The sequence below is a fragment of the Bombus affinis genome, unplaced genomic scaffold (genome assembly GCF_024516045.1).
Source record: "Bombus affinis isolate iyBomAffi1 unplaced genomic scaffold, iyBomAffi1.2 ctg00000602.1, whole genome shotgun sequence".
In the NCBI taxonomy this organism is placed as follows: domain Eukaryota; kingdom Metazoa; phylum Arthropoda; class Insecta; order Hymenoptera; family Apidae; genus Bombus; species Bombus affinis.
This window is the reverse complement of record NW_026109216.1, coordinates 19,751-47,048: the sequence shown is the minus strand read 5'-3', so window position 1 is coordinate 47,048 and position 27,298 is coordinate 19,751. Positions and strand designations below refer to the sequence as shown.

The following is a 27,298-nucleotide window of genomic DNA, read 5'->3' as shown; positions in this document are numbered from 1 at the left end:
TCTCGTTTAATTCGACAGAGAGCCGGTAAACCGATCTCCGGCCACTTTAATCATCCAACAATTTCACGCTGGGATTCGCTCGAACGCCGTTATCTTTCCCGGTTGACGCGAAATCTCATTCGAAGATGGAAGAACCTTCAACCGTGTGGAACAGCAGTCAAACAGTGTATCAACGGAATGCTAAATCAAAGCTTTCGAAAGTGACTCTTATCGGTATAGTCACAATTTACGATAATGTGTTACGCACAGACAATATAAAAATTTGTCTCGAATGAAATTCGTTCTTCATTAGAAAACAATTTAATAGATAGACTCACGAAAATTCCCACCTGTTTTTCGTCAACTGTTTTTCAAAATACACCTAACATTCTTGTATGTTTCTAGTATTTTTCCAATTCATCGTGATATCATTCTTTGCGAATTCATATTGCTCGCATTCTAAAAAAACACTTACCAAAATCCTTACATCTGCAAGGAAACGTGCAATCGAAACGTGTAAATCTCAGCTCTGGCTCATTTTATGATCGCTCTATATTTTTATTCGTGGTGTACGTATACGCGTGAACCTTGAAGCGAGATACAGTTTGGCCAAACGAATTTGACGAGACGCGTCTGGAAAAGGAAAAATAATTTAATAAAAGCCGGTTGACTATAAACCCTTTTATAACACGGTTTCAATCACAAGCTGGCCAGATTGGATATCACGTTACAATGGTATTTATTCCCGATGATGACCCGTTACGACGACCGGATCCATACGCGACAAGACAGAGCTAGCACCTCGTAAATCGAAGCCCAAGACATTTAGGATCATTAAATGAGGCTAAGTGCGATAGCGGCCGTGATAGGATTAAACAGGATATATACAGTGGCCTGGCTATCTAAAGCTTGTGTATAACGCGTGTCCACATTTTTCATGAATTAATACATAATAAAGCGGAGAGACCACTTAGCGTCTCGTAATTTTGGCAAAAGTACATCGTAAACACTGACGAAATATGATTGCATAAAGAACAGAACCTGCTAATTTCGAAAAAAGTTTCGTGTACGTTTTGAGTGGAATTTCAAAACTTTAAGAATGTAATATAGTAGAAAACAACAATAACGAGGACAAAGAATATTTTTTCCAAGCCACTTTTACGTGGAAAAATAAATTACGATCGTTATTCGATGGTTAAGTATTCGACAATCTGGCGAGCTGTAAGTATTCGCATTAAAAATAACGAGATGAAACTCCAGGAATATGAAGGTACGGGAATGCGTGAAGAAAACGTTCGTTTAATCAATTTACTAGCGTCCATGGCAGCTGTTACTAAAAGCCTGTTGTTCAATCTAGCAACGTGAATGGAAATTACAATTTAAAACGGGTAAAATACTTCTGGACAATCTCTTCCTTTCTCTTTTTCTTTCTTTCTCTTTCTCTCTATCTTTCAACTCACGGCTGCAGTTAATAAAATTCTGCATAGATACAGTTTCTCTGGTTGATGTGATTCACGCTTGGAAATATCGATTTCGTTCGTTCGAGAATATAGCAGTCTTTTTCGTGCGTAAATTGAACTAGGAAGTTTCGTGGAACGTGCTACGTACGTTGGTGGAATATCATTGGCGTCATTAAGCTTCGACTATCGATTTTCAAGTCGGTTGGCGTTGCGACGTCATTCCCCGGGGCATAAAAATTTCGCTTTATCGATTAATACAATCGCGCCTATTTGTTTTAGAAGAGGAACTAATAGAGAATTTTTATTTTTCGAGCTTTTTCTACATTGCAATTTAACTTTGTTACGGTTTAAATTTTGGATAATTGAATTTTATTTTAGCTTCAACCGAGAAAAAAGAACTTTCAACTATATGGAAAAATTATTATAGTATATTGAAACGGGGGCGCGCTTATTGATAATAATTCCTCTCTCACTTTCGATAAATTTTCTAATAATAGAGAAATATAGTTTGGGCGAAGAGCCCTCAAAATAACAGAGCAGAATTCATTTTTGTCGAATGATGGAATATTCGAATCCTTACACACAGAAGAACGGAAAAGTTGTGGATTTAGAATTATCACGATCGTCATGAAGCACACGAGTTAACTTTCAATTAAATAAGCAAAGATAGAACTCGATTGGGAAAATAATTTACATCGTTGGTATTAATTCGTCGAATTGATATTTTCAATCTTCCCGGTATCACCTGTACGCAAGTTAATTTCCATGGAAATCTTCACAGCACCACATTTCCTGGATATTTTGATAATTAATTGCTCGTGTATCATTTAAAAAGGCACGTGTAGAATGCGTTGCACGGTACCACGCATGTTACCTAACAAGTTTTAATAAAACCCGGTGAAAATCGATTAATTACTGCGGCGGAAAATTCTGAAAACGTTGCATTGCACCGCTCTACTTCGTTTCGTGGTTCTCCATACAGGCACAAATGAAATAATCAAACTACGATTCTTTCCAATACCAGCGAAACGATGCACGTGCGTCCCGCCGATGTAACAATACATTGTTATTTCGCAGAGGTTTTGTTATTACGTGGTTCTTTTATACCAGATACAATACCCGTGAGTTGTAAAATTATTTCAAAGACGCGAGTTATGAAAATTGAATTGGATTACACGTGGTTGGTATGGATGAGAGCAGATTGCGAGAAAAAACTCGGATTTCCTATCAAGAACCGCACAAGATTAGCAACGTTTTAACGACTTCCGATGATCGATTTCGATTTCGTAGAAGAAGAATCGTGAAATCGCATGGGGGCTACTAATTGGGGCGTTGGCAAAATAATCATGCATCGGACACATGGTCGAATCGAAGCAACGTTATTCGTTTCATTTGCACTTGCTAAATTTGTAAATAATTGCTAGTTGCGGACAACCGGTCAAATCGATTAGTAAAATCCTTGATTCCTTTCTTCCTGTTAAAATAGTTAAAAATAGTACTGTTTTAAATATTATATTAAGTGTAAACGCGCGAAGTAAACGGTCAGTAACCATGGAGATTGGAAACATGAATAGAGATGAAACAGAAAAGAAATAGTCTTATTTTTCCAGCGACTGTATAATTCCAAATCATCAGAGAAGATTACACTTTTCAATCAATATTCGATTAAAAGAGACTTCATTTTGAAGACTTATTCACAATCGAGTTTATTGCTCGCCGCATTATTGTTCTTGTCGAGTAGAATAAAAGTAAATAAGATGCGGAAGAACGCGATGCGGAAGCAATTTTCTTCCATACAGAATAATTTAGCAACCTAATGCTATTAGCCAATTGACAAGCTGCAAATTGTACATGTATTTTTTACAATTTCACAGTTTTACGCGATATAAGATAATTGCATAACATGCAATTTCCAAAATTTACATTTAAAATTATAATTTATTATTATCGATCACTTGTAAAGTATCATTAGTTCAATCGTGCAAGGTGGACAGTTCCTATTACCCAAACTAATAAAAAGAAATAGAGAGGATTAGCTGGTGAACCTTTTTCATTGGAACTGCTCGATTATCCGAAATCCCATGGTCCCTACTCGGACAAGTGAGATTCCACTGTATTACCTATCTTTATAGTCGGACGATATGCGTGTGCAACAAAATTTCCTATCTGTGGTCGACAGGATATATGAAGATAAGAGCAGCATGGGAGAACCGAGATTATTTTACAGACTCGGTTTCTATGAAATTGCAGTATAAGAAAGAAAAGGAGAAGGTAATCCAGTCTTCGAGTATTTACAGTCTTCGAGTGTCCACTCTCCCTTGGGTACAAAGAATCCTCTGTTTCATTGCTAAACGGCACTGTCAGCGCTTTTGTCTTCCGTCTGACTAATATCGGTTTCTACTACTAATCTCGTCCAGCTTCGCCGATATCCATTGTACTGGAACCTATCCTTTGAACTAGTCCCCTGAATTCTGATCTCTTGTTATTCATCGTATTAGGATAATTGTAATAAATGGGTAAAATGATTACAGTGTGTATCAAATTTAACAAATTGAATTCTTCCGTCATCATCTGAGAGAACTGTGATCGTGCAAGTTTTTCTGGAGCTTAATAATTCTGTCGAATGAATGGTGCTTCTTTGACCGGACTGATTATAATTACGGTGGCACAGCTGGTTTTAATATTCTATATTTTAATTCGCTTATTTGGAGCTTGATTGAAGAAAAACTCCGGAAATTCTCGGATTTCGAATACAATTGTTTCAATTTGTCATCAGGTAACCTATTTATATCTCTCGGATACGTAATTCAAAATTGTAATATAAAATAATTTTTATTCAAACGACTGTAGCTTCTTTTTTTAATCGCGAGTAAAGAAAAACGAGACTGGCCTGTAAAACTATTTCTCTATGATTTTATGGCACAAAATCGTTGACACAGACGTTTTATATGTACCTTAAAAGATCATATATTTAAGGATAAAAATGTTGAGTAATTCGTGACAACACAACGTCCGAATATTTTGAATATTATAATGAAAAAAGAGAGGTTTACGGGAAATTGAGAAAGATGTTGGTCCTTTTAAACTGAAAAATATCACGATATTTGGCCGTCAAGCGTCAACGCCATTCATCGCACGCAAGTGCAATTTTTTCAATCCACCAATCCTTTCTCGATTGACGCGTTCACTGTAAAGGTAGATGATAAAATGGAGTTCCGAGGACGTTAAACAAATTTAATCCCAGTAAGACGATGATATCTTCTCGAAAGAATCACAAAAGACACGGAGATACCATGCCGTTAAAAAAAACAATTTGGTTTGAGGAAATATGTCGATAGGCTTAAAGTTGAACTAACCTAAGCTTCTTAACCCCTCTTACGAGCTTGACTGTGCTACACCATAACGAGTAGAAGGATTAGTTAGGTTTGCTCGACTTTTTCTTTGTATTCGTCGGACAACGAACTAGTATGTAATATGTAATATATATAGAAACATCTTGGCAGTATGTTTTTCGAGAAATCGAATAAGCCGCCCCAATAATTCTGTCTGGTTATCCCTCAGCAAATATCATTTCTATCGTTGATAAATTAATTTTAAACGTCTCATTTTCTCAACCAGTTTATCAAAATTTGATGGACATCATTGACATTGTAGAATCTTTAAGCGAAAATGGAAAGCTCGAAACATAATGAAACGTGTGGGGGAATGGCATATTGAATTAAATTTCTTATTACAGTGGTATTTACGTACCTTTAACAATGGACGAGGGAAACGCGAGCGAAATGAGTTTACGGTTTAGCATCGTGACGGGGGTAAATTAAAAACGCCATCTCTACATCCGAGGAAGTTACATTACAACAAAAGTTACAAGCAAATTCTACGCTTTCTGGCTTAATTAATACATTCTAGATTGTACAAAGAGCTAACTAGAAAGTCACGTGAATACGGAACACTGGTTTTTCGTTTAATTAAAGCGTCTCGAAAAGCTCGTTCGAAGAATCGAGTTAAGTGTTAAGAACTCGGATTAAATAGTTAATGACACAGTTTAATCAATTGTTATTTACTTTGTGAACACGAACGTTTTGATAACAAGCGACTTGTTAGTTGATATTTAACGAATCTAGAAATGCATTTTAATTTGTAGTACATCTGTCACATCTTGGCAGTGTCTTAAACATTCTTTCCAAACGAGATTTCTTTGAATTCGAAAAATCGTTACTTTCACTAAAATTCTACCGTTATATTAAAGCGTTTCCTTTTGATCATCAAGTAGCGTAAAAGTTAGAAAATCACCAAAAAAGCATTTATCATATTTTTCCTATGTAACATTTAACAAACTTCGTTCGGAATATATATGTAATATCGTGGACAAAAGGCCTAAGATATCGGCCGAACCGTAAACAAAGTCGCGAAAGCCGCGGCATCGTCGGGTACATCAATGCGGTCCTTTCAAGTGGATAGTTTCGCGGAAAGGGGCTGCGTGACCCTGGTCACGGGCGTTTCGGGACACGTGTCCGATAGGACGAGAAAAGACAAAGAAACGCTAAAGGCAGTGTTAGTTGAGAAGCCGGAGAGAACGAATGCAAAAAGCGTGCAGTGTGAGTGAGAAGCGAGAGCGAGCGAGTGTAGAAGCCGGAGAGTGTGAATCGGGAAGTCGAAAGCCGCGTATGAAAATAAGACGTACGACAGCATTGTAATCATTTCGTTGCTTCGAATAATAATCCATCATTACCCAACATAAAGACCCATTTAGATATTACATATATGTATCGTTATATAGTCCACAACTATTGTTTACTAAATTATTAACCGTAAAAATAAATTTCTCGCGATTACTGAAAGAACAGTTTTAGATAAGAAACTGAATCATCAGCGATGTTTGCGTAATTAGTGTGACGGTAAGGTTGACTTTCGTCTTTCTTGAGGGTGGCCCCCATAAAAATATCGAACTGAAGCCTCCGGTAGTCTTAAAGCTATTTTCACCAGGCTATGAGTAAACATCGAGCGGGAGGATCGTAAAGTTGAGAAAGTGGCTGCTCTTGACCGTCGGCGGCGTTGATCCACCCTCTATAACTGCCAATAGAGGGTTGCGCATTGCCACCAGTGTACATTCTGTTGTTTAGACTGCGATATTATTCCAGAAAACATTTATGTGGTTAGTACGCCACAAAATTTAGATATTCGGCGCAGTACCGAGATTGCATGTCAATATGACGTTTCAATATCTCCATTAAGTAATTAAATGAAGCCTGCCGGCGAAATATAAATTAACATCTTTAATAGGCAATATACGCTATTGTACGGAACCATTTGAATTGCCATGTGCACTTGCGGTAATGGTATACCAATTTTTCCAAAATGTATAAATTAATGGCAAATCAATGACTAGAGACGGTGATTAGTGTGTTCTCGTGAAATTGGAAGATTATAAACGCAAATAATCTGTTAACGAGGATCGCGTATAGAATTAGATGAAACTCGTATTAAAGGAATCAGGATGAAAAAATATATAATACAAAGAAATGAACCAAAGTTGAAATTAATCAATATTCTTTAAAAAATGCGTCGTTGTAAATTTACGAAATTTGTCTACGAAGAATTATGAATTGATCGCTTGGCTCTTCTGATAGTTCTGACGTTATAGAAATAAAAAATAATCTTCTTCTCGGATAAAGTACACTGTCACGTTGACGTACTTCCGGATTTTGGATAATTCTGCTGGAAACAGCGTTAATAATCTTCGCGTGAGTTTAGAAGTACCTCCTTTATCTGACTCGTAGTTTACGAGCGGTCTGAAGATAAAGAACTTTTTAAAGTATGTTTTATTGAATTAACCGCTTGAAAACCATGCTGATGAACTCCGTAAATTGAAAAGCAGAGAAAAATAACGATATTACGTACATTTTTTAAACTTGAACTATGTAATTGTCTATACCAGCAGCTTTGATAAATAAACTTAAGGATATCAGTCAGTTGACTAATTGTAAAATTGCAAATTATTGCGCGAGAAAGCTGAGATAATAAAATTGAAATGCTTTACTTTACTGAAATCATAGCAAATCTTTTGATCGTAATTTTTATGGACGAATTGCATCCTAATTGACTGAACGTTTGAACATTTTTAAGCTTTTATTATTTTAAGGTATATTAAAATACATTAGATGGAGATGATCGGACAAAAGGTATTTTACACGATTCGATCAAATAGTTGCATTAGTATTCATCGTCAATATCCGCCAGTAAAAGCGACACGAAATCATAGTGAATCCTTTAGTAAGACGTGTCCCAAGATCCGTCGCGTTCCTTTGCTCTTTCAAAGTTTATTTCCTGGTGGATCTCCGTCGTGTTCGTTTGAGAAACGTGCCTCAGCTTTCGATAAAATAAAGGCGGGGAACCGTGCGGATAGTTCCTTAGGAAATTGAAGAGAGTACCGACTGTTCCTGGCAATCTCTAAACATTCCCTTGACTACTCCTAATCCGTTTCCTACTTCCAAAGAAGAATAAAAACTTCGAACAAAACGAACTGTTGTTTGAGAAAGAAAGAGTATAATACTCCAATTACCCACCTATAAAACCCTACTTTGGGCTACTGAAACAAAGAGGATGAATAAAAAGAACAAAGCAGCGTAAGGAAAACAAAGCACGTATTGTTTCGAACTGACAAATAAAATCCAACGCTGCGCGCCGGTGTGATGAATTGGTGTTCTTGAAGCTTAAATACCGAACAGTTTGGAATTTATTTGATAGGTACATTCGTGTCATTTGCCAACGTATCTACATTTCATCTATTGTAGAGGATACCAAACTTCGAGCGTCCAATATTTGTTCCCACCGCGGAACACCGTATTCTGCATATTTCAATCGTGTTACGGTAGCGAGTTAGAGAGAACCAGAGAACTCCTGGCCTCTTCAAGATGTTCGATACACCGATACAACGGAACGAGATATTCAATTATAGGAAGAACACTTGGTGCACGATTGTAGAACAAGATTGAAGCGTGGTGGCCGATTATTTTCGTGAAAACAACCTACCGTTTGCTCCAAGTGTTCGTTCCAAGTATTCGTTCCAACTGTTCCTTCTGAACGTTCCTTCCCCTCATTCGTGCGAAACGTTTGTCCCAAAGTGTTGGTTCGAAAGGTTCGTCCTACACCCGACAGATCCATTTTTCGTCGTTGATATCATGCCGTCTCATCGTTCTAGGTGACGGGGAGAGAGAGAGAGAGAAAGAGAAAAAAGGCAACGGGATGAAATAACGTTCCCAAAGGATGGAAACATGGGATAACCAAGCCTCGCCTGGTAGCTTTTATTCGAATGGCAACCTTTCTAGACGTTTTTTACACTCGCCCGGTCGTTTTGATTGCGTATTCTTCGTCGGTCGGTTGGTATTTGCTATTCGACGAAGAGGAGGGAAATAGTCGAGTGGTGAACCAAGGAATTTTAATATCACGTTCAACGCTCGGATTTCCGACGTTTTCGTATTAAAACGACCGGAACAGATTGCAATCACGCCGACGGCTACTCGGCAATTAGGGAGAAAACAGGCCAGAGACGACTGTTTAAAGTTGGATAATCGAGAAACGAAATATATGGGAAGAAAGTTGGTTATTCGGCCAAAGGAAAATTAATGTACAATGGATGGAAGGAAACGAAAGAACGTAACGATATATTCCTGAAAAGGTTGACAACAGCAGGTGTTATGGCGGAGCTTCGTGGAACGACGTTCATGTTTCTGAAGTGGAATAATAAACGCGATTTTTCCAATTGGATCCTTCCATATTTTGGACGCTTTATGGATTTTCGATGAATAATTCGTTGACAAGGCGAGGTATGTTTATAAATCATTTTTGGAAATTCGTGACGATGACACGGGCCAACAAGAAGGGGAAAAGTGTATCTGGTTGTGAAAGATCGCCCCGTTCACCCGTTGTTGAAAGCGTGAAACACTGCGAGCCAACGATGAATTACTACGAAGTGTTTTGCAGTGTGTAGTTTCTGTTCGTTAAACTGTTCGATCATGCGGAAATATCCATCGGCTTCGAATTCGATGCAAATTTAATCGTTGAAATATTTTCTGTAGGATACAAAGGTGATTTGACGTTTTATCGAAAATCGAAGAGGCTGCAACGAATATTGCCCGTGCCTTTCTTCTCTCAGGAAAACAATGGATTGTTCGAGCGTTTCTAATTTCTCTTCGATACATTCCACATTTTTTTAAACAGAGTATTCATTAGAATACCTAATTCTTATAAATATATTTGGAATTAAATCGTAGAAAAATGATGTTTAATTAAACGATGAAGTTATTACAAAAGACTTTGTAACATTAGTAACAGTTGTTTGACTATAAGTCAAGATATAGATCATTCTGTATAATCTCGATTGCACTATATCGTGGGTTTAGCTTCTAACTCATAAAATGCATTATAATCTAAAAAATGAAACGATAGAGTGTCCAGAAATGAAAAATTTTCTTCAAAAGCACGATTCTTCTTTGTGTTGATTAATAATAGAATTAAAAAAAAAAATTGGCAAGCATTTTGTTTGCCATGTACCTTACAATTCCAACGAATATGATAAGAATAACGTTTTTAATCTTTTTGGACATCTCATCTTGCCAAATGTTGTTTCATAAGGTTTGTATCACTTCGAACCAGTCAGTGATTATGTTAGTTGATAAATCTTTTCCGCGACCATTTGCTGGGAACGTTGCACAACACAAAGACGTGAATGCAAACGTCAAAGCCAAACAAACGGGTCGCGCCTTGCAGAAGTTTCGTGTCTGAACAAACACGACAATCTCCTGCGGGAATGTGCAGGTTCGCGTAATACGTCTATTAATCGTTCAGTTAAGTCATCTTCATTCATTCGTTAGAAACAACTGTCGCAATTTGGAAACGTAGTACTCGAAATGTTTCCTCTTAAGAGTAGAACAAACGATGCAACAATCATATTATAACTTGTATATGATTTTTCTTTGCATTCGACTGCGGTGGCATTTAAACAAATTTAAAGCAAAGCGTAATTGCAAGAGGCTGACTTCAAAAGAGAAAGTTTGACGTTAGTATGATACACCAAGCTTATTACACCTGTACGGTTCTTTTTCAAATGCGATAACGATGAAAATTTGTAAACTTTGTAATAACATTCGATGCACGATAGTAATAAAATTAGTTTCATAGGAGAAAAGTTTAATGCTACAGTTGTGCATCAACCTTATTGCGCCATATACGATCCCTTTTTGCAATCCAATAAAATTTTCCAAAAATTTGATACAAAGCGTAGTAGTAATAAAATCAGCCTTAAAAAATGGGTACCATAACGCAATAAAATTCAATATGACAAAAATGACAAAACAACAGGTTCCAGATTTTTTATTTTTACAATTATTAAAATTGCATATTTCTCAGTGATAGAGAGATGACTAACCGCTTTGTAATGCTTTCGAAATTCTAATCGCTTCGGCAAACTTCCATCAGATCGGCGCTTCAACTATTCGACATCATAAATTCAGCCTTCGTCTGCAGCTATCGTCGATAGCTGCATACCTGCAATCCTATTATCGAACTTCTCATCAAAAAATCATTAGTATCGCTTATCCAACGAACCAACGATTGGAAACAAAATGGTCGAAAGATCAAAGTCGTGGGAGAAGCAACTTAATTCGAAGTTGACAGTCGTAATAGCTAGTTATCGAATCCGAGAGTTCAAATAGGCTTTAATCGAGCGATTTCCTCCCACGTATCGAGCTGATGATCCGGAAGAACATAAAGCCAACTATTGGATACCAGTTTCCACCAAAATCAATTCTGTCGAAGCATCTAGATAGCTGTAACCGATGAACTTTGCCTTTCATATTGTTCCACTCTTAATACCAATCGAGAGTCTCATATTACTATTGATTTGATGAACCGTGTAACCATGTCTCGTGACGTGTACAAAGATTTTGATTCAGACAAAGGTTTGTAACAGCTAGATTTAATTAAGAAACAAATAATTTGAAAAGTAATCAGCATACAATTGTATTATATCAGAAAATCTTGTGATGAAAGTTTTGTCGAAGCGAAGAATATTGTTATTGACCTAAATTAGTAACTTTGCAGCACTTTGAATAACTAAAATAATCGAGAGTTTCGTAGTAATGAATTAGTATGTTAAAAATAAACCAGAGAACAGAGGATTAATTGTTTTAGTAATGAGTTCTAACAATGAACAAACAACAGTTGAGAATATTTAATCTGCAAAACAGTGCCAAAGTAGTCGAAGTTCGAAGCGTCCAACTTTAAAGTTGTATCTTTAAAGTCGTTACTTTATATCGTCATTTATATCGTTGAAATTTCCAGAAAAGTAACAGCGACGAATTTACAAAACGATGAGTAATTAACTTTTCAAATTGTGAATTTTCTTTCAACCATCCAATTATTGAATTTCTAATGTTGTAATCTTCAATTAGAATGTTGCATCCAAATTCTTCGCGATAAAATAACCTACTAATTCCTTTAATTCTTGTACGCAGCACAATGTAATTAGATGAAACTTACACCCTTAGTCTATGTTAATTGGTGTCGTCCTTTGAAGATACGATCTTTGAATATACGATCGTCGTCGTTCCTGACATCGTTAATCTCATTCGACAGCGTCCCTTTAACATTTCTCGGGAACAACCAAAGAACACGAATGATTACATCACCGATCAGACATGAAATGAAAAATATGCTTCTAATTAACGTTGTTCATAACAAATAATATTTTTTCTCCTCATATTTTTAATCGTCGTACGAATCGCTACAGCCGATGAAACTCAATTTCTCCTCGCTGCTCGATGATTTTTATCGCTACTCAGAATGAAAAATCTATGTAATATGAATCGAACAGTCCGCGCTATAATTTATTCTACGATATAATTTATCCTACGATTTAGCATTCTGTTCTACGAAGACTCATGGAGTTTAATAAATCTTATTTTAAAGGAGAGAAGCAACTGTAAATCGGAAAAGGACGATGGAATGGTTTTCCACGTCTCGTCATTTCGTTCTAGAAAGATTCGTGGATAAAAAGAAATTAATAAATCCCATTCTAAAGAAGGGACGAAGGCATACATCGAAAGAGAACGGTGAAGTGCTTTTTTTATCATGCATCCCGAACTTTATTCGAGTTTCAAATACATACTACAGCGAAGTTCGCTCGGTAGGATTACAATGGATCGTATAAGCTTCGAAAAAGACGACCAAGTTGACGTTTTCTGATTGATAAATCAGCTCTTTTTTTCTTTTTCGCGGCGAAAGCGTTTCGACGGAGAATTATGGTGATCCAAGATACGCTTTGTTGTGAAAATCTTTAGATCTCGCCTACTCTCCGTGAAAACCTCTTTTAAATATAAATGAGACTCAGCTTTATTCCAACAGGGTTCCTTCGAAAATTGGAAGAAGATTGATCAAAAACCATATTTCCACAAAAGTCTTTCGACTCTGACGAAACTACAACATCACTCGTGTAACATTAATCTATCAAATTCAGGTTTAATGGTAATGTTTAAAGGGGAAGAAAGAAATCCACGTTTAAATTAGTTGCTAGACTGTCGATCGATTTGCATTTCCATCGTAATTCGAAGTACATCGCGGCAACCTCATCGAGGGAACGTTTCGATATCTTCGTCAAATCCGGTAGCAAGCTGGAGCTTAAGCTGACGCGAAATATTTATAACTTTTCGATCACGTACGAAAAACTACTCGACTATATCTCTATTTTATCCAACGAATTCCCTTTGTTCGGATCGAATTACGTATATTTACGCATCTCTCCTATGCTGTCACTTCCATGACAATGTTTATTAACCTCGACCCATAGAATTATTTTCCCCCCACGTTGTGTTGTGTCACCATATTCCATGTTCCGTAATTCGAATTTCAGAAAAAACACGTTCATTTCTTTTTATAAAAGCAATCTTTACAACAGCGCCAGTTTGCATTGTTAAATACAAATATTTCCATATATGTACAATCGCATGGCGAAATTTGATTTACGAAATTAATATCGAAATAAATTGATATCGAAATAATTTTAGCGACAAGCGTATTAATTGTTTATGTACAGGGTGTCCTAAAATTCAATAACCAAACGTTTCTAGCGCATTATGTTGTAATACGATATGTTTACAATCAAGGAAAAAATATTTATTTGACATTAAAAGTTGTAATAAAAGTCACGGAATGGACTTGCGATCACTGTGCTATAAAATGAGAATAGATTTATAATCACTAGTCAGACTATTAGACTATTTGTTTGGTGTAGATACTCCATCTCAAAATGTTCACCGTTCGATACCAACCTAATAACGATAAAAGATTAAATTTATTTCCTCGTAAAACTCATTTTAATCGTGCTTCATTTCAATGTATCAATCAACTCTCTGTATTAATTCAAAACACGTGTATCAATATTTGTTCGATGTACCTTTCTTTTTAATATAAAAGTGCATATTAAAGGTCAAAGTATTTTCCACTTCGTGTTTCGTATTTTTATTATACCTTTTTAATAAAGCTTCCAACAACCTGGATTTATATTATACCACATTTTTTGCTTGATTATAGCTGCAGAATTAATTTGCGAAAGTAGTGAAAAAAATGTCTGTTAGATCCTAAGACGGATCTGCCTTTTTTCTATAAAAAAGTAAAATTGACAGAGTTCCGAACGATCCATAACTGATGAGGAATTAACTTATCGAGTACGGCGTGGTAAACGATCAACAAACGAACTTTCTGATAAATCATCAACATCCTGCACAATTCCATTTCGCAACTTTGTGTGTTTTAGTTATCCGATCAACATCATAGCAAACGAAAGTACACTGTCTAAGTGCGAACGAAAAAAGTTTCTCCTCTTCGTGGCCATTAATCATTTTGCAGACAGAGAATGGATTAATCATCGAGGGTAAATTAAACAAGATACTCTTTTTCTGTCCAGCAACCTTTATCTCGCGATCTAACGTCGGTATCCTTGGACTTGCTCAAAAATCGAGACGACAGACGTCGTGGAGAGACGAAATAAAACGAAAGAAGAACGCGTTGAATTAGACAAAGAGGAGTAACACGTAGGGAAAATCGGATTGTATTGTAGCGATGCTTCCTCATAGACGTCATGTACCGGTGAACTACATATCCAGGAACATGAAATACGTGGACACAGATACGTGGTTACCTCCGTGAACGAAATTTTTATCAGTAGAAACTTTTTACCAACAGTTTCCCTTACCTGTGAATAATACAGTTTACGATTTTTGGACTGTGACCACGTACAGTAATTTGGCTGTTATAATTATTATATATTATACGTATATACACATTTCGCGTGTATGAGATAAATTTTGTTGGTCGTGCATATCATCACTAGATACTAAGTACTCGTAAAATTTCATTCGTTTTATTATCAAACTTGTCATTGTTATGCGAGAGTATTTATCTATACTGGTACTTTGTAAGTTGTAAAATTTCCCTCGTAATATTAATAATAGCTAGAGGACCCTGTAACATCTAGTGGAATAACGAAACAAGATAAGTCGTTGAAAAAGTATATTGTCCTAAATCATGTCCAACTAGATCTTCATTTGAATACATGACATTTCGTATGCTTTAAACTAGTAGAAAAAGAGCAACAAAATTTCGAAAGTTTTAGTTCGATAACCAAAGGATGAAAATGTCTGGACGAAAATATTGGAGATTCGCTCGCGTCAAAAATTCAATAAATTACCATCCGGAATTCGGCTGTTTGTGCCAAGTGAAATTTTCAACGACCTGAAAGTCAGCACGTTCCATAGCGAGAAGAATCCTAAAGACGTCGGATCGTGAGAACGTTGATTCTCTCTGGACGAACGGAATTCCGAACTGCCATAAATCCTCAGAATCTTCTCTCGTGAATTTTCGCTGGAACTCATTCAACCGTTTTAATCACTCAACCGCAATTGTCGTGGCGAGAATGATGACTCTTGCGGTCATAGGATGAATCATTCATGTTCCTGCTAAAAGAAACTTTCTTATCGAAGCTATAGATTCGAACGTCACGCGACAACCCTGGCAAGCCGTAACATTTCGAAACTGGACCAGCTTGAACGACAAGGTAACGCTGAAATAAATTAAATCGCGATAATTAAGGCGCAACGTTAAAACAAAAATCGGAATGTAAAAGGACGGCTGGTTGGAAATGACGTTCCTTCGAGGAGTGGCTTTCGCTTTTATTGCTCGAATCCACGGATTCGCGTAGATTCTTAACCTCTGACGAACGTTTCGCTGGCAAGAGGGTCGCTTGAAGGGGTTGAAAAGGGTCAAGAAGATGTCGACATTAAAATTCACGCTCCCTGAGAATTAAACGCGAAAACCATCTATAAAAAAGGTTGAAAAAGTTTTGCTTCTACGAATCGTTCTGCAGAAAAAGGCACGGTTGCTGGAGAAGTGTTGTTTTACAACCGGTCGCGTAATTCGAGGGTTACCTTGAAGGCAAGATCTCGGCCGAAGCTCGTAAAGGGTGGATTTTGCGCGTGCAAATGGTACTAGAATCAAACAGAACCGAACCTGATCCCGTTCTATTCGAAAGAAAATAATAAAAATTGTTTGTAATAGTTTCTATTTTTTTCGAGAACGATACGAATTTTCGCAAAATTGAGCTAGAGGAAAAAACTGAACTAAAAAAGTCTCGCTTTTTTATTCTCGTAGCTTCTGTTGACATTGGAAATTAGGTCGAAAATAAACCAGCTGTAACGGGTAGCGAAATTGAAGTTGTACAAATCGCCGACTCAATTAGAGGAAATCAAAGCTGAACGTAAGTTCCGGACCTGGTATATTTATCTTCAAATGCTTTTTGTATTCTTTCGTTTTTTCCTACGCTGTTTTGTTGCTCTTCTAGATTTCGGCGCACGTTAATTCTCATTTCGCAGGATAATCTATGAAATTCTCGCGTGGAACGTATACAAAGGGGATTTTTGCCGACATTACCAGTTTATCTCAAGATTTAGGGTTACTATCCTTTTGCTCTTTTCTTTTACCACCCGTACGAAACTTATTAAATCCATTCAGGATCGTAGATCGTTCAGTTTCCCCTTGTTGAAACTTTGCTTTTTATAGAAAACTTCTTTCCTCCTAGAATATATACTTGAACAAAGTTGTTTCATCCGCAGCAAATTAAGTCGCTAAACAGTAAAGAAACCGTAACTCGTTTTTATTTCTTACTTAACGTTAACGCTTCTGATAACGCGTTTCGCGCTCTGTTACAGCAAAATTTCCCGACGAATAAGCTACATAGAACGTGGCAACGACTAATAAATGCGATACTCCTCGACGAGATTAAAAATAAGAAAAAAAAATCCAAGGCTTTGATACGGTTTGTTTCTTCTGAAACCAGGTAATTCCTGCCCTTTTATTGCCAGTGCAAACGAACACGCGACTCATATTCCGATATTATCTTCGATATGGTTGCTGTCGTGATAGGCTAAGGGAACGCGAGACTGTTATAGATGACTGTTAGATGCGTCAAATAAGGTAGGAAAGGTACATTTTGAAATTGGTAAATGATGAATATCACTGTAACTTATTGTCGTCTTGTGAACTCAACATACGACCTCGTTCATAAATATTATCAACGTGTACAAATTTCCTAGTAATTTTAATCAGCAACCGGAGTTTCAAATTCGTAAAGTTTACGCAAAGGATCGATTTGCTCGTAATACCAACGTGGTGTCACCGGACACTTGGTCTGCATTGGACAACACGTTAATGCTACAGGATGTGAAAGTGTTAAAATAAAGTTTCCGAGGCTTACTTAACTTTCTGTACGTGTCCTAGTACTCATGGACAGCGATGTATATTTTTTGGATATGTATATTATACGAAATTGAAATTGTTTATATAAAATGTGTATCACAATGTTTCAAACATACAGAAACCATCTGTTTTACTGCATATTAATTATTGAAAAAAAATGTATCGCGATATTGCACGATAGCTTTAACGTAGAATAAAATTGGCCTGGTTTCCATTTCTAATTTCCCAGTTATATTATGTTCTATTCGAAACAAGCTTATGTGCTTCTGAACTTTGATGTATAAATCAACAACGACAAATAATATTAAATTATCATTTAAATCTGCCAGAAAAGAAGAATCCAAAAGATGATGCGAAAAGGTTTGATTACAACCTTTCTTCCATCTCTGACAAAGGGAACGTGAATTATTAAAAGGTTTGTCATCCAATAAACTCTACGAGAAAGAAATCGAACAAACTAGTGGTTTGCACGCTGATCGTAACATTATCGTTCACCATATTATCGATGTCGATTAATTTAGCTCAAAATTATCGTCCAACATTTGCGAAGTTTATCGATCACAATGTAGAAAATCAAACAACACGATTGTATTATTCATTCTCGAGGAAAAAATTATCGTGTTCTTAAACAGTCACGATATTACGAAGGTTCGTGCCACCTCGTTCAAGGATTAGACTTAGGGAAAACGATTTTCTGCATGTTATGTGGAAATAATCGCAATTTAAAGTCTCTTTGCTCCAAAACGACGTTCAGCTAATCTCGTTTGGTTTACACGGCACCCATTTGATTTAATGAGAGTATAGCTCACGTAGGTACCCATAAAGGCGTAATCAAAATTCCATAAATATGAAACACGTGTATAAACGTTGTTATCCGAAAAAGCCGAATAAAATTCAATGCATGCATCGTCGTAATTTCTAACGCAGAACATCGAACGACGAAAGACGTTGCACCTATTTATAATTAAGTTCAACGTACGTTTAACTGACCGATTCGCCAGATTCACGTTTGATTTGGATCGCGCGCAAAGTAATTTTCCGCTTCCGATCTCGAATGGAACGTGCACTAACATGTCAGACATGTATACAAATTGAGATAACAGAAACATGATAACTTGATTAAAATTGAAGAATCACTAAGAAATTATCGAAACGTTTAAGAATTGTTATTTCGTTTAAAACGTTAGACGATGAAGTCTCTCGTCCATCTGATGTAACATAATTAATATTCTTTTTATACTTCTATTTCTTGATCTCAATTTTCATCAATTCTGATATTTATATTATTATTGTATCACTTGTTATTCGATTCCATGTACACTGCAAATGATTTTACGATACAGACTGAGATTTTGAGTAGAGTAGTTCTTAGCGTACGTCATCTATTAATTCACTTTCAATCCTTTCAACAGAGTTTAGATAAGAAAACAGCCAAAGAGAGATTAAAAGAAAATCGGAGATATAAAATGAGAATATAAAAATAGTACTTTGTCTTAATAATTATATTTACGCCTAATCTACCAAATTGCGAAGCAGCTACAAGAATATCGCCATTATCGCTAGACTGTCGGCAAATTTTTAAAATCCTCTAACAGAGAACTCTATACCGTTCTGTTTGTCCCGCATCTCGAACACTGTTCTCTCAACATAGAATTCTTCGTTTTGTTGTTTCTAAAATTGGCGACCCCGCTGCAGCAATTTTTTAAAACTACGATTTGCTTTTAACGTCTCTCGGGTTGTTTACGTTGGAACCGCATAGATTCATTGCCAATGCTACTACATTTGTCTTCAAAATTGCAAACGACTATATTATAAATTGCTGGGAAATTCTGCAGCTATCGGAGCTCGATGTTTCTCCGGGGACATTCAGAAAATTTCCCTTATTCTATACATCCGATATTTAGTTGTGTTAAACGTATATGTGACCACGCCACTCGCTCACGCGCCAGCTACGCTTTTTCTGTAAATCGTTGCCCACGTTTATAAGAATACATTTAAAACGCTTGACATTCGTCTTCGTCTTTGTATCACGTATGACAAACGCCATATTTCAATTATACAGTGTGTCAGTTTTATCTGGAAATATTTCGAAAACCATAGATGAGACAAGAAAATTGATTTTCAGGCAAATGTTATACAATTTTGACGGGGTCATATTATGCCGATATTTATTTTATGCTGGAATAACTTTGAAAAGCCCTGTGAAAGTAACGCTTGTGTTTTTTAAATGGGAACTATATTCTTTTTTTTTCATATTTTTATAACTGACGTCGAAGCGCTTCTTATTTATATTTTTTGCATAAACCCATATCCGGACATTAATTCTTAAGAAGAATGCGAAGTTGTATTAAACATCTAGAAACGACTAGTCGTTTCAGGGATAGTATTTCGGTGCATACACACGTACTCGCATAAACAGCTCTTTTTAGAACCATCAATGATGTATAAAGTCTACAGGAGAAATGGATAACGCCAATTATGTCGATATATCAAGTTTGAGATTTAATATTTCGATAATATTTTATGCGGAAAGTACGTAGTAGTAGAAGCAGGTAATGTTCTGAAAATGTTTTGATGTTGTATGGTGGTTGCAGGAACGTGGAATAAGAAAATATAGGGCTTTTCAAGGACTCTTCGGGGTGAAATAAATATCACCATGATAAACCCCTCGAAATCGTGTAATATCTGTTTTATTGTTCTCGAGATACTCACGTGTTTCAGGGTAAAGTGGATAAAACCGTAAAACGTTGATAAATGTATGTTCGTGTTGATTATGCTTAAACCAAAGAGTATTGCCCGTATGAATAAACGAATGAAACAAGATAAATTTCGAAAATTTGCGAAGAGGATGGGGAAACGTATGTTTACTTCCAGAGTCAAAAAGCAATTGTGGTAATAGGCTGATCGACGGCGTACTGAATTATAAAGCTGTTTTTTATCAAAAGAAAATAAGAAACTTATCGTGTTCTTTCCTCATAGTTTTCAGTTGTGACACTTTTAGAATATACGTGCGACACTACGAACGCAAGGATGTAACAATAAAGGCAGCTCGCGATCGTATTTTTCTAAAATCGAATTAGAAGATTCGAGAAAATTCCTTTGATCTCGTTCGAATCGCGAATGCATCTCACCACCGGTTTCCTAAATAATGTAATTTCTGAAAGCCTTTCATAGACCAGTTCGATGTTAAATTAATCGAAAGTGCTTCTGAGAGAGAACGAGTCGGTTTCTTACGCGTTGTCTGAATACATCACGGAATTCTTCGTCGGTGCTGGCAACCTTTGTGTTACGTAATTCGTCGTCCGTCTTTGCAACCTTTGTGTTACATTTTCATCGATTCGACGCCGTAAATGTGGCGATCGGGTGCAGAATGCCGGAAAGAAACGGGAAATTGGTCGTAAAAGGTGCGCGATCCGATAACGCGAGCTGGGGACGCATAAAAATACGAGTTAATCTAACCTTAAGCATCGCGACGATCCAAATATTGATCGTCACGGAAGCAAGGAGGCCAAACACGATAATAAGTCATGGAGAATCATTCCCCCGTGGAACGTTCAATTATGAAAATAACCGGAATGTTAAAATATCGTTAGAGGCGTTCTATCGATCGAGGTTCAACGATCAAGACGGTAGGAAAATGCCATGGACGAAACCTTTACGTAGGAATTTTCTATTTAACATAAAACAGATCTCTATCAAAAGAACAAATCTGTGTTTGTTTCTCTGCACAAAATTAGCGTAGTAATTCACAATGAAAATCGATCAAAATTCAACGAAAAGCATAAGTTCTAAAGGAAAGGCGAGTTTCCTTTAAGTAAAATTTTCAGATTGAAAAGCATATAAATTTTTCACCACAAGGATGCAAGTTAGAAAATTTCCTATTCAACGTGTCACAATTCTATTTCGAAAGAACAATCCTAATTTGTTATTGAATCTGTCAAACAGATAACACGGTAGACTCGTATAGAAATATTCTAATGAAAATCTTAATCGAAACAAGATTAAGACAAATATAATGAACAAAATTTAAAAACACGAATAAAAATATAAATTTCCATATATTAAGTTATACCGGATAAATGCAAATTACAAAATACCCCTACGTACTCTGACACGTAACAGTCCTCGACAAAATAATTCTGATTTGTTTCTCTCTAGGAAATTGCCACTTGTAATGTTAATTAATCAGAATTTCTCGACTAATAGCTTTGGTAGAAATCTCTACCTACGCTCTGCTATCCGCGACACGGCGTTCTTTGAATTTATTAATTGTAGCGTTAATGTATGAGTTAGGATAAATGTTACATTGTAAATAGTTTAAAGGAATACAGCTTCTGTTTAGTTTTAAAATCAGCAGACAACAACGAGATGGTACAGTTCTTACGAGACACGTAGGCTTAGGTTAAGATATGTGCATGTGTGTACAGCTAGTGCCTGCGTGAGGGTAAGGGAGTGTTCGCCAGTGAATGTTTCTTTTTATCTAGCGATAAAATAATAATTCAATTTCCAGAAATAGTCATCCGCTCTATCATCCTTAGATAGTTCAGCTTCTGTCTAGTTATATTAGTTAGAAAATGCAAAGCAAACTGCAAATTCCTAACCTCTTGTGTCCGATTCAAAGTTCGTGTCGTTGAATTTTCACGTTGATATCGAACATAGATGTCGTGGTCCGCGCGGTAACTTCGTCGGAGCGATAACTATCCAACGCGTATTTGCATATAATTTGAATAAAACGAAGGAGACATCATTGAGTGTCGAACAAGAAGATTAGTGACGAGATCTGGCATGTCAGTTACTCGTTAAATTAGCGGCACAATTTCGTGCGCGTAATTAAAATTGATCGTTTAACCGACGAGGGGGGCGTGTAATGCAATGACGTGACTATAGACATCGCATTGTTAGATGCTGCGGTCTGGTCTCACGCGACGAAAAACTGTGGTTTAATCTAAATAGACTCTATGGAACAGATTGCCCGTAGCCAATAAAATCGATGAAAAGCACGCACCGTTTTTACAAAAACATCATTTACGCGATACATGCAAGTTTATCGATTAAAATGTACACTTTGTGCAACGTAACTGCGTCGGAACGTTAGGAGTTGATCGACTGTTTTACCGATCGAACGTGCAGCTTTTATTTTTGAATTGAGCGCCAGAAATTCCACACATACCTAGAAATATCAATAGAGCAGAGTATCGTTACACAAACTTTTCCTCACTTTTACTTTGATCTACGCTTGATTTCCACGTCCCGTCATTGATCACACAAGACGCGCGAAAGGACAAAAGGAGGCAAAGTGACAAACGGAGCGAAAATCCGGGAGGGAAGATTCAAATGTCTCGAGGAATTTACGTGTCGTAGAATAGTGACAATTTACTTACGATTGATGAACGTCGTTTCGAGGGTGGCCGTAGCGGATACTGAACGAAAACCAAGAAATCGGCGAGAAAGGTAGAAGACAACCGCGTCTGCTCGTCACCGCGATACTACTGGCGGTGGTTGCTCTACCCACACCAGAAAGTGCGACCCAGGAAGCAACCCCCACCGGCCGTCGACCGGTCGCGATATAGCAAGCTACCCCTGTGAATCGGTGATCCTTCGATTTCGATCAACCTGATCGAGTTTCACCATTGACGTCGTTTACCACGTTGATGTCGAGGTGGCCGTCACGCGGTAACCAAGCATAATTCATTCCATCGATCAGATCTCGATGGAAATTAATATATTCTACCGATAAGGAATCGCTGAATATAAGTTCGCATAGAAATGTTACAGCTACGGTGCATTAAATAGATTCTTGATTTATTGCGATGATATTCATGGAAAGTTAATATAATTGTAATGGCAGAAGGTGATGGGCGGATGCAAGCGACATTCAGTTACACGCATAACATGATATCGATGTGTAACATGTATACGTAGATGGTACTATCGTACTTTCGCGTTGAAAACTTTATAGTTCAATTCCATTGTACCTTAAGTCGTCCTTGGATTTCTGGCATACGCCCCTATAAACCCTAGAATATCTTAGGAATTTGCAGATCGTTTCCGAGTCAAGACATCGTGCAATTCGCCCCTCTCCTTTTCACGTTCTTTCTTTCTTTCTATCTCTTTCGTCGATAGAATTTTCTTCTCCAATACCTTCATTTATCGTTGCAATCTCTTTTAGCAATCTCTGCGCCTTTTGATCGATGATATCCGTTTGATTTTGTATCTTTACGTTGGTTTTTCTACTATTTCCTGGTATTGTTGTAATTTCTTCTATTCGTAATCGTCAAAGTGTCTCTCTCATTTCTAAAATCCTCCTGATATTGTTACGCCCACTTAAACATTTATTTTTATTGTTAGATCGTCCTTTTTGTTACGCGTCTGCTGTTTTCTTTTTACTGCTAGAATTTTACTTTTTGAGATCGATGCTGTTTTTCACTGGTGGAGTTCTTTTTCTGGCCCAAATTGATATCTTCCGTGGGTGTTTAGGTTCTCGAAGCAATTATTATAGATATTTATTAATCCATGTGCACGTAAATCGAGAAAGAGTATGAGAAATATTCATAACATCTATTGTTTTTACGGCAGAATTCACAATAAAGGAATGCATGCCATTATGGTTCATTAGATTGCTTGAACAGGATTAAAAGCTTTATGATTCTGTTTCATACAGATTGTATACAAACGGACTAAAACGAATCACGATACGGTTAAATATTGAAACAACTGCAGATTGTAGCGAATTAAAAAGTTGCTCGTCGATCTTTCAAGCGAAAAGATCCCCTATTGACTCTATTGCTGTACGATTGCCGATATTTTTCCAAATTAACGTGTGAGAAATGTTAGCCGAGTTATAATTCGCTTATGTGATATATGTATCGCACATAGGGTGTTTTCCATTTTTTTAGTCAAACTATGAGAGCATAATCTACAAGTGAAAATAAGAAAAAGATATTACATAAAATTTAGCAGTAAACTATTTATGCAAATGCATATTTTTTATGGATATAAAATTGATTTAAAAAATGCACCCGAGGTAGAGAATTATTTTATTTATTAAATATAACAAATAACAACATTTCGTTAGTGAGACCTGACATGAACTTGTAAATAAAATACTCAAATACATTTTTTATGTTTTATATTCTGTGTATTTTTGCAGCTTGAAAATTCCCATAAATGTGTAAAAATAGTCGACCAACTCGTCATAAATCATAAATAAATAAATCAAATTTATTATGTTGAAGATATCGCGAGAATATTATCAAATATCAACAACTAACTTATTAATTAGTTGTGTTAATTCTTCCTGCGTTGTTACTTTTATATATTCTGCAACAACAAATTTGTTCCCATGCGCATATTTTATATTTCAAACTGTGTTCGATATTGGCTGATAACTTTGTAATAAAGCGTTTACTGTGAAATTCGCTACAACAGATTTCTCTTATTTTCGCTTGAAAATTCCCTTACCTTTTTAACGACAAAATAGAAAATACCTTGTATAAGAATTATTGAAGCTAAAAAGCGTGTTAATAGCTACGTTTCGTTGCATTATGATTCTTCTGAGAATACTCAAAACGCAAGGACTCTCGCAGTAGAATAAGGAGCCACGAACAGACTTACTTCATTCACGTGATCGTAGTTGTATTGAGGTGCACGTCAATGCCATCTGCACATATCGACTTAGCGGATTCCACTCCGTGTCCCATCGTAATTAAAACGGTTTAAGATAAAGAGTTGACATGCTTGAACGAGTCCTCGTCGCCGGGAATTTATCCACTGTGCGAATATTCAAACGTCCATACGTACCATCGTAGTTGGCCTTAATTAAAATTTCTTAATCGCCTTCAACAGTGGTAAATGGAACTCATTTTGCGGTTACTTGAACCGCTATTTCAACCACATAATACGCAAATACGATTTACAAATTGTTAAATACCGATGACACAATGAAGGATTAAGCAATAAAGAGGATGGAGAGAGAATAAGGAAGTCGTGAATAACTGAATAAATCATGATTTAAATCCTGTTCTACATTGTAGAGTGCATTGTGTAAAATATATTTCTTCTTGAACAAATTCACCAATAGTTCCGTAGATGTTATAACGACCGGGTAAAGAACCATAGTTTCGAAAATATCTAAGAGAAATGTTAGAATAAAAATTAAGAATTTCCCGCGTATTTATTTCCGTAATTTTGTCACAAATTTGAACTGATATCAGTAATTTCAGAAAAATTACAAAAAACAAATTCACTGTTTCAAACTCTAAAGTTAGTGTGTTCCCTTGAACGACGTCAAATACAATTTTCGTATCTGGGAAAACCACTCGACTTGAATTACAGAACATGTTGTTACATAACACCAGGAGGCAAATAAAAATGCAATATTCGAAAAGACTTGTTGATGGAATATGAAATATCGTCCCTGTGGTTCGATATTGGTGTTTCAACGATGGTAATATCATGGATTACATAATAGCACCGCTTTCACGAAATCGCGACTCGATTCGAACATGTGTTTGAATTTTGAATACACGAAAGTTGGCCGTCTTCTGAAATATGGATCAGTGAAGTGTACACCGTGTGGCCTCGAATGGAGGCGTTTTCTCGCCCCTCTCCCCATCCCTCACTCTTTCTCTCTCTCTTTCTCTCTCTCTCTCTCTCTCTCTCTCTCTCTCTCTCTCTCTCTCTCTCTTTCTCTCCTCCCTGCCATTTCGTTCTCCGACCAAATATTTGGTGCAAACACTCGACTCTGATTTTATAATTCCGGTCGAGTGGGGCATAGCTCTTTCAAAGAAACTGCCTACCATTTCAAACTAGTTTCGTGCTTTTCCCACCTGGCCATATATGCATAGCTACACAGTGATCCGTGAAACGAATGAATTTACTGCGACGGAAAAAGCAACTGTTTGTTTCTCTTGCGGCACTAAACGAATCCACAGCGAAACAGGCGCCGCGAGGACCTTACGCCCTCGTTCGTTTGGCTAACCGATTATACGAGCAAACTTTTTTATCACGGTACAAACATAAGCCGATTATAGATCTGTCGGTTTAATCTGTTGTATGGCGAGATAGCAATTTTGTAAGTAAACTTAGCGAGGAGCAATTTTGAGGTATTATCGCTGTACGAGTGAGTAACTTTAAAACTAGCACACAAATCACGTCGAGCGAAAAATTTGCATGGTTAATTCGAAAGTTATTCGACAAATTACGGACAGCCAGCAAATGCTAAAGTGTGTCGTTTCGTAGATGTCAGTAACAAAAAGCTGGCAAAAATTTCGCTTGTTTTTCCTGGATCAAGCGTGTATCAGATGGCGTTCGAAGCTTACTTTTCATGGAAGACATGTGGGATATTCAGATTCGTGTTTTATCGTTGGTATTTTACTCTTGCGGTAGAGAAAGGTGCGATTGTTCTTATCCAGGAGGGATAATGGAGCGCGCTGATTCTGGGTTTCATCGATCAGAATCTCCCGCGTTGGGAATAATGTATGTATGTAACGGCCACCAGATGGAGGTAGTGTTAGCTAACGGAAGCTATCTTCAACTCTCTCGTCGAATACTCAACTGAAAAGTTTGGCTTGCTTTTACGATGAAATTGCAGCATAGATGGCACTTATTTACGTGATATAACCAAAGGAAATGGATATTAAAAGAACGTCTACTTTTTCATGGTTCCAAAAGGAAATTTTTATTAAGCCATCGTAAAATACCATTTCTATGCATGTAAAGTATCACTTAATTAAATTCGAAAAAATATGTGGGATAAAATCACTTTGGAATATATCATGGTCTCCCGGTGTTCCTAAAGACACGTAAATTGAAAAAAAATGGCGGACATTATATCCATTGGAATACTATAAAAAGACATAAAACGTATTGTCAATATTTCTCGAAGTTTTACCAGGGGATTCAATATCCGTACCGTGAACCGTAGTAAAGGTCTTATTTATGAGTTTAATACCTATCGTTAATCCAGCCTAGCAATTGCTGCTAAATTAGAAAAAAAATATTAGGGATATACTTCTGAAAGAATGCCTGTGGAAGCGCCATGCAAAGAAATT

General features: G+C 36.7%; 1 long non-coding RNA gene across 3 annotated transcripts; it reads right to left on the bottom strand.

Moving 5' to 3' along the window:
* Positions 1 to 501: 501 nt before the first annotated feature.
* Positions 502 to 26,720, bottom strand: LOC126928142 (uncharacterized). Of its 3 annotated transcripts, none has more exons than XR_007716362.1 (4): positions 26,045 to 26,719; positions 24,861 to 25,127; positions 22,628 to 23,726; positions 502 to 612 (listed from the first exon to the last, which is right to left on the bottom strand). It is a non-coding gene; the product is annotated as an uncharacterized LOC126928142 (long non-coding RNA). The 3 variants fall into 3 exon arrangements; XR_007716363.1 differs by lacking the exon at positions 502 to 612 and adding an exon at positions 18,435 to 18,454; XR_007716361.1 differs by lacking the exons at positions 502 to 612; positions 22,628 to 23,726 and adding an exon at positions 24,271 to 24,665 and having other exon boundaries at positions 24,734 to 25,127; positions 26,045 to 26,720.
* Positions 26,721 to 27,298: the final 578 nt, after the last annotated feature.